At 37.6% G+C, this 12,631-nt stretch overlaps 1 long non-coding RNA gene across 1 annotated transcript; it reads left to right on the plus strand.

Annotated features, from left to right (window-relative positions):
* Positions 1-487: 487 nt before the first annotated feature.
* LOC134484314 (uncharacterized) lies at positions 488-6,623 on the plus strand. Its single transcript, XR_010061718.1, has 4 exons — positions 488-1,900; positions 4,029-4,125; positions 4,714-4,784; positions 6,283-6,623. It is a non-coding gene; the product is annotated as an uncharacterized LOC134484314 (long non-coding RNA).
* The last annotated feature ends 6,008 nt before the right edge of the window (positions 6,624-12,631 follow it).

Genomic DNA, 12,631 nt, shown 5'->3' on the forward strand with positions numbered 1-12,631 from the left:
TTTCTGTATTGGAACTTCTCTAGCTGTGTCTCTCAGGAAAAATCTATATCCTGTTCTTGGAGGCATGCACTTCTTAGCTTCAACAGTCTTATCTAGTTTTGGTGGCATGGAACCACTAATGAAGAAAAGAGAAGTTTCTAGCTTTAGAGAGATATAGTACATAAAGGTTTCCACTGTGTCACAGGAGATATCCTGGAAAGGGCACCCTCAAATCTCTTCAATGTAAGAAAGCTGGTTAGCATGTAGGCCATTGCAGTTCTCAGTGTCATCATCATTAGGCCCTCCCTGAAAAATCTATTGTACCCTGGAGAGCCCTAGCTTCTTCTGTCATGTCAAAAGTGTTGTTATATATATATATATATATATATATATATATATATATATATATATATATATATATATATATATATATACAGGGTAACAAATCTAGATAAGATAGATGAACCTAATAAGTGCATTTTTCCAGGAACCGGATATAGATCTTTCCTGAGAGACACAGCTAAAGCATGTCAAATACAAAAGATAATGCCAGTAGCAAACCAGTGAACTGAAAACGGAACTCTTGTGGGTAGATTTTGAGGAAGCATTACAAGGACTGAAGGGGCTTTCAACCCAATAAGAACAAAGATGCCAACAAATCAGAGCTTTCTGGTACTAAACCAATGTTCAAAGACTGTACATGGACAGACTTATGGCTCCAACTGCATATGTAGCACAGCATAGATTTGTAGGGCACCAAAGGAAGGAGAAGCCCTTGGTCATCCATAGGTTTGACTATCAGTTAATGGGAATGTCAAGGGGCAATAAATGTGGTTATAGAGTCATTGAATGGGGACTGCTTAGGGATCTTATGGAAATGAAACTGAATAAAGACATAACATTTGAAATGAAAGTATATAAATATTCTAATAGGGTTTGGGGATTTGCTCAGTGGTAGAGTATTTGCCTAGCAAGCACAAAGCCCTGGGTTTGGTCCCCATCTCTGAAAAAAAAAAAAGAAATATGGTCCCCATCTCTGAAAAAAAAAGAAAAGAAAAAAAAAGAAATATCCAATTAAAAAGGCAAAAAATTTGTTAAAAAATAAGAAAAAAATGAAAGAAATAATACAAAAGAGAACTGCCTGCAAATCACACCTATTTACTCAGAAATCTAATGAGTCACTGTAGGGATTGGTGGTCAGAGTAATACTAGTGGAAAGAGTAAGTTGATGAAACATTGACTACAAGCATTTCTTTCTCCTAGACATCAGTGTTAGAATTAAAGGGAAATTGGGTTTTGTTTCTTTTTTATCTTTTAACTTAGTTGAGAAGCTGAGTTTTTAGTTAACATAGACTGTATTACTCTGTGTTTATTTTTAATGCATGCAGTTTATATATCTAATATTGTTCATTACACCCTAACCTCAGACCCACTTTTTGTTTGATTTTTGTGTATATTGGTGAGGGGAGTGTAATCAGATAAGGCCAGCTGTCTGTCTTTATTTATCTCCCCTCAGGTACTGAGAAGATAGCAGTGTTGAGAGTCAGAGGGAAACAGAGCAGCCATAATGCATGTACAAGCACGATTTTTTTTCTTTGAGCATTCACATAAAAAAATTTGTGAAATATTGCTATGGTCTCTCATGGGGACATGACCTTGTGTTCAATAATTTGCCATAAAAAATCTCATATCCCAGAGTTTTAAATTCACACAAATAATTTTTTTTCTATACAGATTTTTGGTTTTCAGTTTTGTAGGGAGAAGCGGGGTAAAGCAAAGGTGCCACTGACATCCAGCCCTGTCTGTATGTAAACAACTTACAGCGCTAGGGCGGCAATATGATAATGAGGTGATCTGGCGCCCTCCTGTTGTGATCAGCAGTACTGCACATGAGCGGGTTTTACCACTGGAGTCTGGCCAGGTTAGTACTATGCTAATGGGGTGGTTTATGCTGCTCCAATCTCTGGAGGACAAGTAGCTGGGATGATAGTGGGGTCATAATGGGGTGATTCGTGCTCTGCCAATCCCTGAAAGATTATTAGCATACTGTTGTGTATATAAGACGAGCGACTTTGCCGCTTGTGGTCCCCATGTTAACAATGAAGTGGTCCTGCAATAAAGGCTGTTGAGAAGAATCTGACCATGTTGCATCTTCCCTGCTGGCTGAGGTGGGTACAACACAGTTTTTTTTCTATTAACCTTTTCTCAATTGGATATAATCAAATTAGGTCTGATTTCACTTACTACTTAACATTTGCAGTAGACATAAGGGTATAAAATAAGCACTTGTTAACTAATGGTAGGACTATTGATTGTTGAAATCCTTTTTGAGAATAATTGGCAGTATATGTAAACTGTTAATCATTTTAATCAATGTACTATTTATAAATGTACAACCTAAGAAGCTACAATATAAAGAAATAATATTGTGCCATGTCGCCTACAACAATAGCATCTTGGAAGCCTCTCACATAGCCAAAGATTGTGGAGTGTGTACAGGAGTTGTGTTTCCCTGTATAGTGGCTCATCTCGGCAGTATTGCTGGAAGTGAAATGTAGGCATAGCACTTCAGAATGCTGCTAGGCACTATTTACCAAAATGGAGGTAACCTATGTTTGTGGGCAGTAACCTATGATCGGTCTCTAGGAATAGAGATGAGTTCATAGATCTATGAAGAAGCACTCAAGAACATTAGTAACTGTACTATGTTAATGTCCCCAAACTGGAACAATCCACAGTTCAATCAACAACATAATAGATGCTTTTTTCCCCAATGGGATTGTGTGGAGAAGAGAGAGGAGTGAAGTGTAGCCACATACAGGACACAGATGAAAGTTTATAAGTGAGGTTTATAGAACATGAAATTTACCATTTAAAAATAAACAAAAAAAAACCAAACACCAAAAATACACATTATTTGATTTAGCTTGCAAAAGATTGGCAATTAGAGTTAGAAGACAATGCTTACTTACCATGGCCAGAAAGGGATGGAAAGTGCAGGCACTATTTTGTGATGAGTTTCAATAGTGATTCATGACCCAGAACAACAAAAGGAAATAGATCCAGCAACTGGACTCAATGCAGCCAAGACTATAATGAAAAGATTTAGAATAGACATCTTTTTGGGTAATTGCTTTTTGTTTTGAGTTAACAGACATGTGGTGATTTGTATATAATTTACATACAAGTCCAGAAGGCTCTGGAACCATATTACTGAAAATAAATTTTTGCGTCAATAGATGGCGCACTTGATTTAACTCTGATTCTTCATTTCTCTCCTGTAAAATAGTGTATGTTTTTACTGTGAAAATTAAAAAAAATTATACACAGCAACCAACACATAGCATCACATAGCCCAGAAGATGCTAATGAATGTTACTATCTTCTCACTAAGAATTTAAACTATGTGAGAGTTTAGAAAGGAACATAATGCAGCTTTTCTTACATGGATCCATTAATCACAGAGGTGGCATTCTTATTCTGAAATAGAAACTCTATGGACTCAGCTTACTCCATAATTACTTGAATTTTTTGGGGGCCCTCTCACATCAGCCATCAGTCAAGACAGTCTCCCAGAGACACAGTCCCAAGCACATTCTCAATAGGGGTACCTCTTCCCAGGTCACTCTAGGTTATGTCAAGTTGACTAGACAGAATTAGAAATTTTGGAATGGTAGAGCAAATCTGTGAGTGGTAAACAGTTAAAACAATTAAACTTAAGATGGAATTGCAATGTCAACTTCAATATTTTTTCACTTTACCCCTCTGTAATTATTTCTTTTAGTGAAATGAAGTGTATAAAAGATGAACACTCTTTCTTACTCTCTCTTTCCCTCCCTCTCTCTCTCTCTCTCTCTGTCTCTCTGTCTCTCTGTCTCTCTCTGTCTCTCTCTCTCTCTCTCTCTCTCTCTCTCTCTGTGTGTGTGTGTGTGTGTGTGCGTGTGTGTGTGTCAGTCAGATTCCTGTATACAGGTATACCCAGCATGTGTACATGAAAAAGGCCAAAAGAGGAAAACAGTTTCTTTCTTATCCCTGCTCTATTCCCTTAGGCCAGGATGCTCACTGAACTTGAGGTTGGTCATTTTGCTCAGCTGCTGGTTAGTGAACTTTCCAGGCCTGCCTGGCTTCATGATACAGCACTAATTTGTAAGTATCTGTGACAAATCCAGATTTTATATGGTACAAACTCACTTCGCCATGCTTGCTTAAACTGTTAATTTGACCTCAGAATTAACTATTTTACAATAAGAAGTCAGTGTTGGTGCACAATCTATCTAAATATTTTATTGTACTAGAAGGAAGCCCAGTCACAAATTTCTATTGAACAGCCGGAAACAACTATTGTCCATTTCTGTCTTTATGGATATACCTCCTGTAGATAATTCATGTGGCCGAAGTCTTGTGGCCTTTTCACTTAGTGTGTACTCAACATGCATTCACATTGTGGCATCTTTCTGTACTACATTCCACATATCACAGATTGTTTATCCGTTTGTCCATCCATAGATTCTTTGGGTCGTCTAAACAATATTTTTTCGATATTTGTATTATTATATTAGGAGCTATGGGCATATGCTTGATATGGCTCACATGTAGTGATCAGAAAGCACTTTACGGGTGACGTAGGTGAGCTAGTTAATTCCCTCCTATTGGGGCGAGAAATGGAACCCAGGTAGATGTGCAGTCTTGGGGCACGTTTAACTTTATAGTAAAGCATTTTATTTTCTTCTATAGAGGTTATTCCACTTTCCATTTCTACCAGTAATGTATGAGGGTGCTGTTACGTCCATCCAAGTGGATGTGAGGTATTGTCTTAGTTTTTTTAATTTGCATTTTCCTAATACCTAATCATTTTAAGCATTTGTCTTTTAGACCAGTATGAGATCAGATGATATTTCCATTGACCAAGAGGAAACCGAGAACTAGAAATTCTAAATTAAATAATTTCTCCTACTAGGGTTTGATATCTGATTTATATATTTGATTTCAAAGCAACACTTTTTCTGACCTGTTATTTTTAACTTACAAAATATTTTTATAAACAATAAATGGTTATTTAAATTAAGTAAGTATAATTTGTTTGAGATGAAATGGAAGAGCATAGTAGGTGCTGGGGAAAAATCACTTTTTAAAAAGATAAGATGCACTGGGACTGTCACTGGGAGTAGTGCAGGGTAGGTTTGGGAAAAGTAACTTGGAGAGTAGATACCTTTAAGAGCTTAAATTTTCATAGCAAATGTGTTTGAATATTAGAATTGTAGGAAGCTGTAGATCAATAATGGTCCTGAGTGGTTTGAATGGGCAGATAAGCAACATAGTACTGGAGAGCACCAGCTTCGTGTATAGTTATAAAAGTTGCAGCCAGCTGTGGAGGCAGAGGAAGATGGGTGCCTTCAATACAAGGCCAGGCCAACCAAACGCTACATTTAGCTCAATAATCCAGAGCAAATTACACAACCTATCTGTGCTCTTCTTTTCTCAGTAAACATAGGCATGGTAATTTAAATTCAGGAAACTAGTATAATGATTTAAACTATTTTACTTGTAAAAGTACCAAAATAAGCTAAACTCTTAGCATATTAATAATTCCATAGAGGTCAACTATTATTATGTGACATTTTGATCCCCACATTGCCTTGTGTTTTGTATCTTTTCATCTTACAACAAATCTGTGCAGTAGGAAATAATGTAATTAGTGTAATGACAGAGAAAGCAATGGAGAAGAGGTTGTATCATAGAGAAAGCTCCAATTGACACAACTAGTCTTATACTAGACATTGCACTTATTTAATTTCAGCATACAGGAGGCAAAAGTAAGAGGATCCCTGTGTTTGAAGCCAGCCTGGTCTTCATAGCATGCTCCAGGATAGCCATGACTGCATGTCTCAAACAAAAACAAAGTCTGGTCTTACTGTTAAATGCCATTTAACCCTGCTGTCTTATAATTTAGAAAATAAATGAAAATTAAATAACACATAGAACAATGAAATAACATGATTAAAAATGTTTGAAGGAAATTATTCTAATGGCATGCTGCAGCGTAATGAGGCAGAAGAAATATGCCTAGGGGCATATTTATTGACTCTTAAGATTATCTAGATTCAGATTGTCTTTGTAGAAACATTCTGTCCTAGGTCTGTGTCTTAGAGAATTAGGAGAAAAGATAATTAAAAGGAACATGGTAGATAACTAACCAATAAATTTCTTTAAGCTGTATATAAACTTGAAATATATAGAACTGTATTGCCCTTGATAATTATCTATCAGGATAGCTATCTTCTGATTGAATTCCTTTTTCTACAGGGCATCAACACATATGGTTGTAGACAAGCTGGAGTAAAACTTAACTCATGAAACCATTTCTCTCATCAGCATCTCTTTGAGGTAATAAACCACAGAGTTTTGTGAATATGTCCTTGCTAAATGAACGGCCAGCTCACTGGGAGTCTCCTGAATGTTCTCCACCCTCACAGAGCGGCTGACTCACTGGGACTCTCATGGATGTACTCCACTCTGAGTGACTGACTGCAGGGGTGTTTATGAATAACCTGAATAGTGCTCAAGACCATCTCCAACTAGAGGATTTTTGAACTGTTCATCATTTTTCATATCTTTGTTTATTAAAGACTATTCTTTGTAATGATAAGAAGGAACTTTCTCTCTTTTGTCTTCCATCGGCTTTGCAGGTTGGTGGATTCCTGTTGATATTATGGTGCCTGAGCCTTCTCCCATGCTTCTTTGCTCCAATTAGTATCATCCCTATATATGTGTATTCACTTGCCCTTAATGGGTTTATGGTCTTCTTTCTTATCAACCCAAAAAAAACTTTCTACTATAAATCCAGAATTTTGCTGTTTAAACTTCTGGTAAGTCTAGAAGGCATGCACAACATTTTGAGAACTGTACATTAGCATTGACTTCCTCAAATGCCTCACTGGACTGTTGGATTGCACAGCCTTAGAGGCAGGACTCACAGTGGACAAGGGAATAGTGCCCAGATTCAGGAGTAAGTGCTTTTGTTGGATACTAGATAACCTTGAACATTTACACCAGGGTAGCCAGATAGTGAATTGATTATACATATTATAATAAATTAACCTGTGTGGTAATATATAGCACTTTTTTTCTTTCTAAAGAAAAGAGTGTCAGGCAGAGTGTCATTGTAATCCCTTACTTAGGATTTGAAGGTAGAAGGATCAGAAGTCCAGGGCTACTTTATACTGCATTTACCTCAGTATTCTCTTAGATTGCCTATAACTATAAATCCCTAGGAAGTGTTTATTTTTGTCTTAATCCTATATGTGAGTGCCTACATATACGTATATATGTGTGTGGTTGGTATTCATGAGCGCTAAATGAGTGTATCTGATCCCCGAAGCTTGAATTGTAGACAGTGGTGCAAGCCTGAGTGATGGGAACTCAGCCCCTTCCTCCACAAGAGCAGCAGTACATAACTACTGAGCCACCACTCTAGCTTTTCTATAAACTTGTTTTTTTTTCCCCCCGGAGCTGGGGACCGAACCCAGGTCCTTGCACATGCTAGGCAAGCGCTCGACCGCTAAGCTAAATCCCAAACCCCTATAAACTTATTTCTAAATGAGGTTTTTGGAAGATTCAGAAAGCTTACTGTGATGATGTTGAAATTGCAGGATGATATAGATGCGTACTTTGTGTGGAGTGCCTCAGTGAGTCCTTTTTTTAAGTAGGAAGCCATCATTTCATGCATGGTTACCTTCTCTGATGAATAGAATGATCCCTTTTGAATGGATGTGTATCTGGGTCTGAACTGTGTAATGATAAATTTATACTGATTGGTTGAATAGGCTGGAGTGAGGTATAAGAAGGATTAACACACTAGTAAAAGACTTCCTTGAAGCAGTGATTTGTTGTTTTTGTAATATCGTTACTAAAGCACAAGTATTATTGGGTATAGGTCATTTAAAATCAGTTGGCCTATTTATTCAAACTTCATTGATAAAATTATTCCCTAAAATGTATGTCAGAGAAATAACAGAATGTTTTCACAATATTTTTATTTATTGAAAATGTTTTGTGAACACTTGTCTTAAAATAAAAATCTTATTTCCCTTGTGTTTTACCTTTACTTTTACTAAAAACACTTGGTATTAAAAATATAGATTGCTCACCGTTTATATTCATAGTTATATGGGAATCTTTGTAATTGAATTATGCTACCTTCCCTCCTCCCAAAAAAATTAAATTAATAACTTTAAGTACTAACTTCCTGCAATGTTAGTGTGTTAAAAATAGTACATTCTATTTATACGAAGTAAGTCTTAAGTCCTCTATCCTATCATTGTATTTACTCCAACTAGGAATCCAATTAGATAGCACAAAGTCCCAGACTTTCCAATAGTAACATTACCTCATTCTTCTAGTAAGCTAACTAAAGTTTTAAAATAGAGTCCTTATTTATATCATTAGCAATCAATTTGTTTTTTTTTTTTTTGTTTGTTTTTTTGTTGTTGCTGTTGGTGTTGTTGTTGTTGTTATTTTTCAAGGCAGGTTATTTCACACTGGCCCTGGTTGCCGTGGAGCTGGATCTACTGAACAGGCTAATCTTGAACTCACCCAGATCTACTGCCTCTGCCTCTAAAGGCATGTGCAATGTCTGCCTGGGCACAGATCAGGTTTTACCAATTTTTTTTTATTTTTTGAGTATAATTGTGTGTGCATGGACATGAACTTAAGGGACCTGGAGAGGCTTCAGTGGTTACCAGCACAGGCTAAAGATCATGGAATCAAAATATATCGCCTCCAGAGACCAGTATCTCAAAACGTGTTATTATTGTTTCCATAGCTAGCTTCAAACAGTATCTGTTATAGATGATATTCAAGATTGATTCATATTATATAGTCATGTATCCCTCTGAAAAGAAATGCTTATAGAATAAAGAGAAAGAACCAACCACGTCTGAGGGGAGGCCTGCCACAGATTCCAATGATGAATGGGTCTACTAAATGAATAAAGCTATACATCCAGAGAGCTAGGAATTTAAACTCACTTTCAAAATTACTACAGTGTCAGAGGAATGCATTATTATCTATGCATTTTCTTCTGAATGATAACGTCAAGGGAGTCTAAAAGGATAAAGGTCAAAGCTATCTCTATCCGTTTTCCTCCATGCAGGCACAACCGGGTCCCCTGCACAACTTGAGTTTATTCCTGATGTTGCACCAGGGTCTGGTTCTCCTCTGTAATGCCACGATTTTTTTTGGAATTATAACAGACTTATAGAGAACAAGACAAGGTGAGTTTGTGTTAAAGTGAATAACAAACGATTAGCTTAGAAATTGCTATGAGAAAGTTTATCGTGCTGTTACACACTATGATCCTGGCCCTTAGTGAGTAAAGGCAGAAGAATTTCAAGTAAGAGGCCAGCCTGGGCTACGTAATGAGGTCTGTCTCAACCTACTCCCCTTAAGAGAATTGTTATAAGAATTATGCTATGCCATTCTATAAACTCTAAGAGAATATATTGCATGAGTTAGTTGCTTAACAGATTTATCATTATATTCAGAATAGTGGTTAGAAGTGATTTCTGTGGAAATTTTAAGGCAAACACAGTCATTACCATTATCAATATTATATAGTCTGTGGGTGCAGTCAAGTGGTAGAGTGCATGCCTCATATGCATAAGATCCTAGGCTTGAAATCCAATGCTCTAAGAGTGTCATTTAGGTTAGAGAATGCAACAGGCCTCAGATGATTACACTCCCTGCCTGTTTTTCTCTCCCTGATTTTCTGAGACAGGGTTTTTCTGTGCAGCTGTCCTAGAACTCACATTGTAGACCAGGCTGGCCACCAATTCAGAGATCTGCCTGCCTCTTCCTCCCTGTTTTGGGATTAAAGGCATGAGCTACCACTGTCTGGCCCTTCCTGTCTTTTATAGGCAAAGAAGAGCTTTGTAGTCAGCCACGTGTACCCTTTCCAACAAATGCTTTGTTGTCTAACACCAGGTTGCCTCTTGTGCTTACATCACTTTCTTTTTCTTGAAAGGGTCTTATTCTGTAGCACAGGCTAGCCTCAAACTTGTTGCATTGCTGCCTCAGTCTTCTAAGTGAAGGCCTACAGGAATGAAACACTATGGCTGGAGTATTCTCCCTCCCCTTGGTTTCTGCTTTCCCCAACAACAACCACACATTCATCCACAGTTTACCTTCCAATTTTGCATTCAACTCCTTCCTACTTTACTACTTTACCCACTCTCGTTATCTGGGCTTTCTGTATGTGTGTGATTTATTGGTTTCCTTTTTACCAGCAGGCACTCTGAAAGGTCAGCCTTGAATTAGAGAACTGTTTCTATGTTTTCTCATTTTTTTCCTTTCTTTCTCAGTTTCCAGTATTTACTGCTCCCTTCCATAAGGTAGGCTTTGCCGATTTCTGGCTGGCCGATAAGCTGAACAGCCTGTCAGTGATTCACATGGACCTGGAATATATGATCTTTTTTAACAATATGAACTTAAATGGGATGAGAGGAGGGACCTGTTGCCAAATGATCTGCAAGTTAGTGTATGATTTTGTATTTACACTAGTGAATTGCCAGCATAAACAAAGAACTATTGGGAATGATAACTGCAACAGGTAACGTCATGATGAAAACTCATCCAATAGCATTACACATGTAATTAAATGTGCTTGGCACCCTGTTAGCAATCTCCTTATCTGAAATCATTTATTTGGCTTTTAAATTGTGTTAGGATTTTAGCCAACCACTTGCCAATACATTTACAACTTACACTTAAAGAATTCTGCAGTTATCTCTCAACGTTCATGTGTTTTGGTAGTTGCATCACAACTGCTAGAGTGCCAGCAACTTGTCCTCATAGAAATGCTCAGGATGCCATTTTAGGTGCCAGTGGTCCAAGTACTGATTGCTTAGAATCAGGTCGGATGCCTTGAGAAAGAGCATCCTGGTCAATTCAGAAATCTTGACCTTCTTCTGGCTCTTTACCCATGCTTAGGTGATGCCAAGTTCATTTAGTTAGGAAGTTTGCATTAATAACAAAGATCTAATGTAGACAGATCTAGCATGTACTCACAAAAGATAATGGTAATTGGGTATGGCCTGCCACCATGCCCTTGCAATCCCAGCACTGAGCAGGCAGAAGCCATAGGATGGTCGGTCATCCTGGGGTGCATGAATGAAATCCTGTCCCCAAAACAAAAAATACTGCTGAGCAGAAATAAAAAACAATAATGAGACATAAGCTTTCTCTGATTATGAGGAGGACATAGACCCCATGCTCTGGGTGTATGTTTATAGTAACTTGCCACTTACAAAGCTGTCTCAGTACCTGTGATATTTCTGTTTTCCTATATTTAAAGTCATTGAACAAAGCATGTGTTTTTCTTCCTTTTATTCATAGACTCTTTTCCTATAGTTTTATTACACTTGAAAAAAGTACAAAATTGTTTGTGTTGGTTCTAGGACATTCAGAATTCTCAAAAACCATTGCCCAGGAGTCACCTCAGCTTCTCTGGTTTCTCAGCCACTAAAGAGATTGAGCAGTTAGTGTCTGCAAAGGAGAAATTGACTGTGAACCCAGGGATTAGGGTTTTATGGATATGCTGATAGGTAGTTGTACTGTGTGACTAAATGGTATGAACATTTAATTTATTTGAATTGTGATATTGTTTTACTTCTTCTTTGAAATCTTCATAGAACCAGAATTTTGCCACAGATATAGGTATGGAGTGCGAATCACTCTTCAGTGCATTCCTGCTTGGCTTTGCTTCATCCAGTGCCTGTGCTGGTACCGTGACACAAGAAGAGCCTTTCCTCATCCAGTAAATGCTGCCTGGCAAATACTCTACGAATGTCTTCACTGTGAAATTTCTAGCCCTTTACAGTACCCACAAAGTTAGGCTGAGTTCTCCCATCTGAGCCCTTAAGACTGTAATCTGTTGCCCTGGACTCTGCCATCACTGTTGCTGGTTCTGCTGAGGCTCCAGAACCTGGTCATCTCAGTTTAGCCTTGATTACAGTTTTAATCTCATTTCATTTAACAGTTATTATCAGTAAGACTTGCAGTAAGTTGGTAAGTATTGCGATGCTGTTTCTATCCTGTCTATTGCTAAGTGGCTTTAACCCATGGGTGCTATAGATTTTAATTTAGTGGTTTAGAGGTTATTTTGTTGTTGTTGTTGTTGTTGTTGTTGTTGTTGTTTATGAGTTTTTTTGTTGTTTTATTCTTGGGGGGGTTTGGGGAGGTTGAAATTTCCTTGTTTATTAATGTGGTTAAGAACTGGATTGGTGCACAAGAATCCCTCTGGCAACCAAATATATTTTTAATCATTTTCTTTGAGGAAATTGTAAGGATTGTTTACAGCCCATTTAACTGCAAATTGAGTTCTCTGATCCCTGCAAGTTTCTCATCTCCAAGGCATCCTGCTGTGACTTGCTACTGCTCTTCTGTTGGGAATAGAAAAAAAAAAGTTTTTTTTCTTTTCTTTTCTTTTCTTTTTTTTATTAACTTGAGTATTTCTTATTTATATTTCGATTGTTATTCCCTTTCCCGGTTTTCAGGCCAACATCCCCTAACACCTCCCACTCCTCATCCTCCCTCCATTACTGCCCTCCCCCCAACAATCATGTTCCCTGGGGGTTCAGTCTTGGCAGGAAACAGG

This window comes from Rattus norvegicus, chromosome Y (genome assembly GCF_036323735.1).
Source record: "Rattus norvegicus strain BN/NHsdMcwi chromosome Y, GRCr8, whole genome shotgun sequence".
NCBI lineage: Eukaryota > Metazoa > Chordata > Mammalia > Rodentia > Muridae > Rattus > Rattus norvegicus.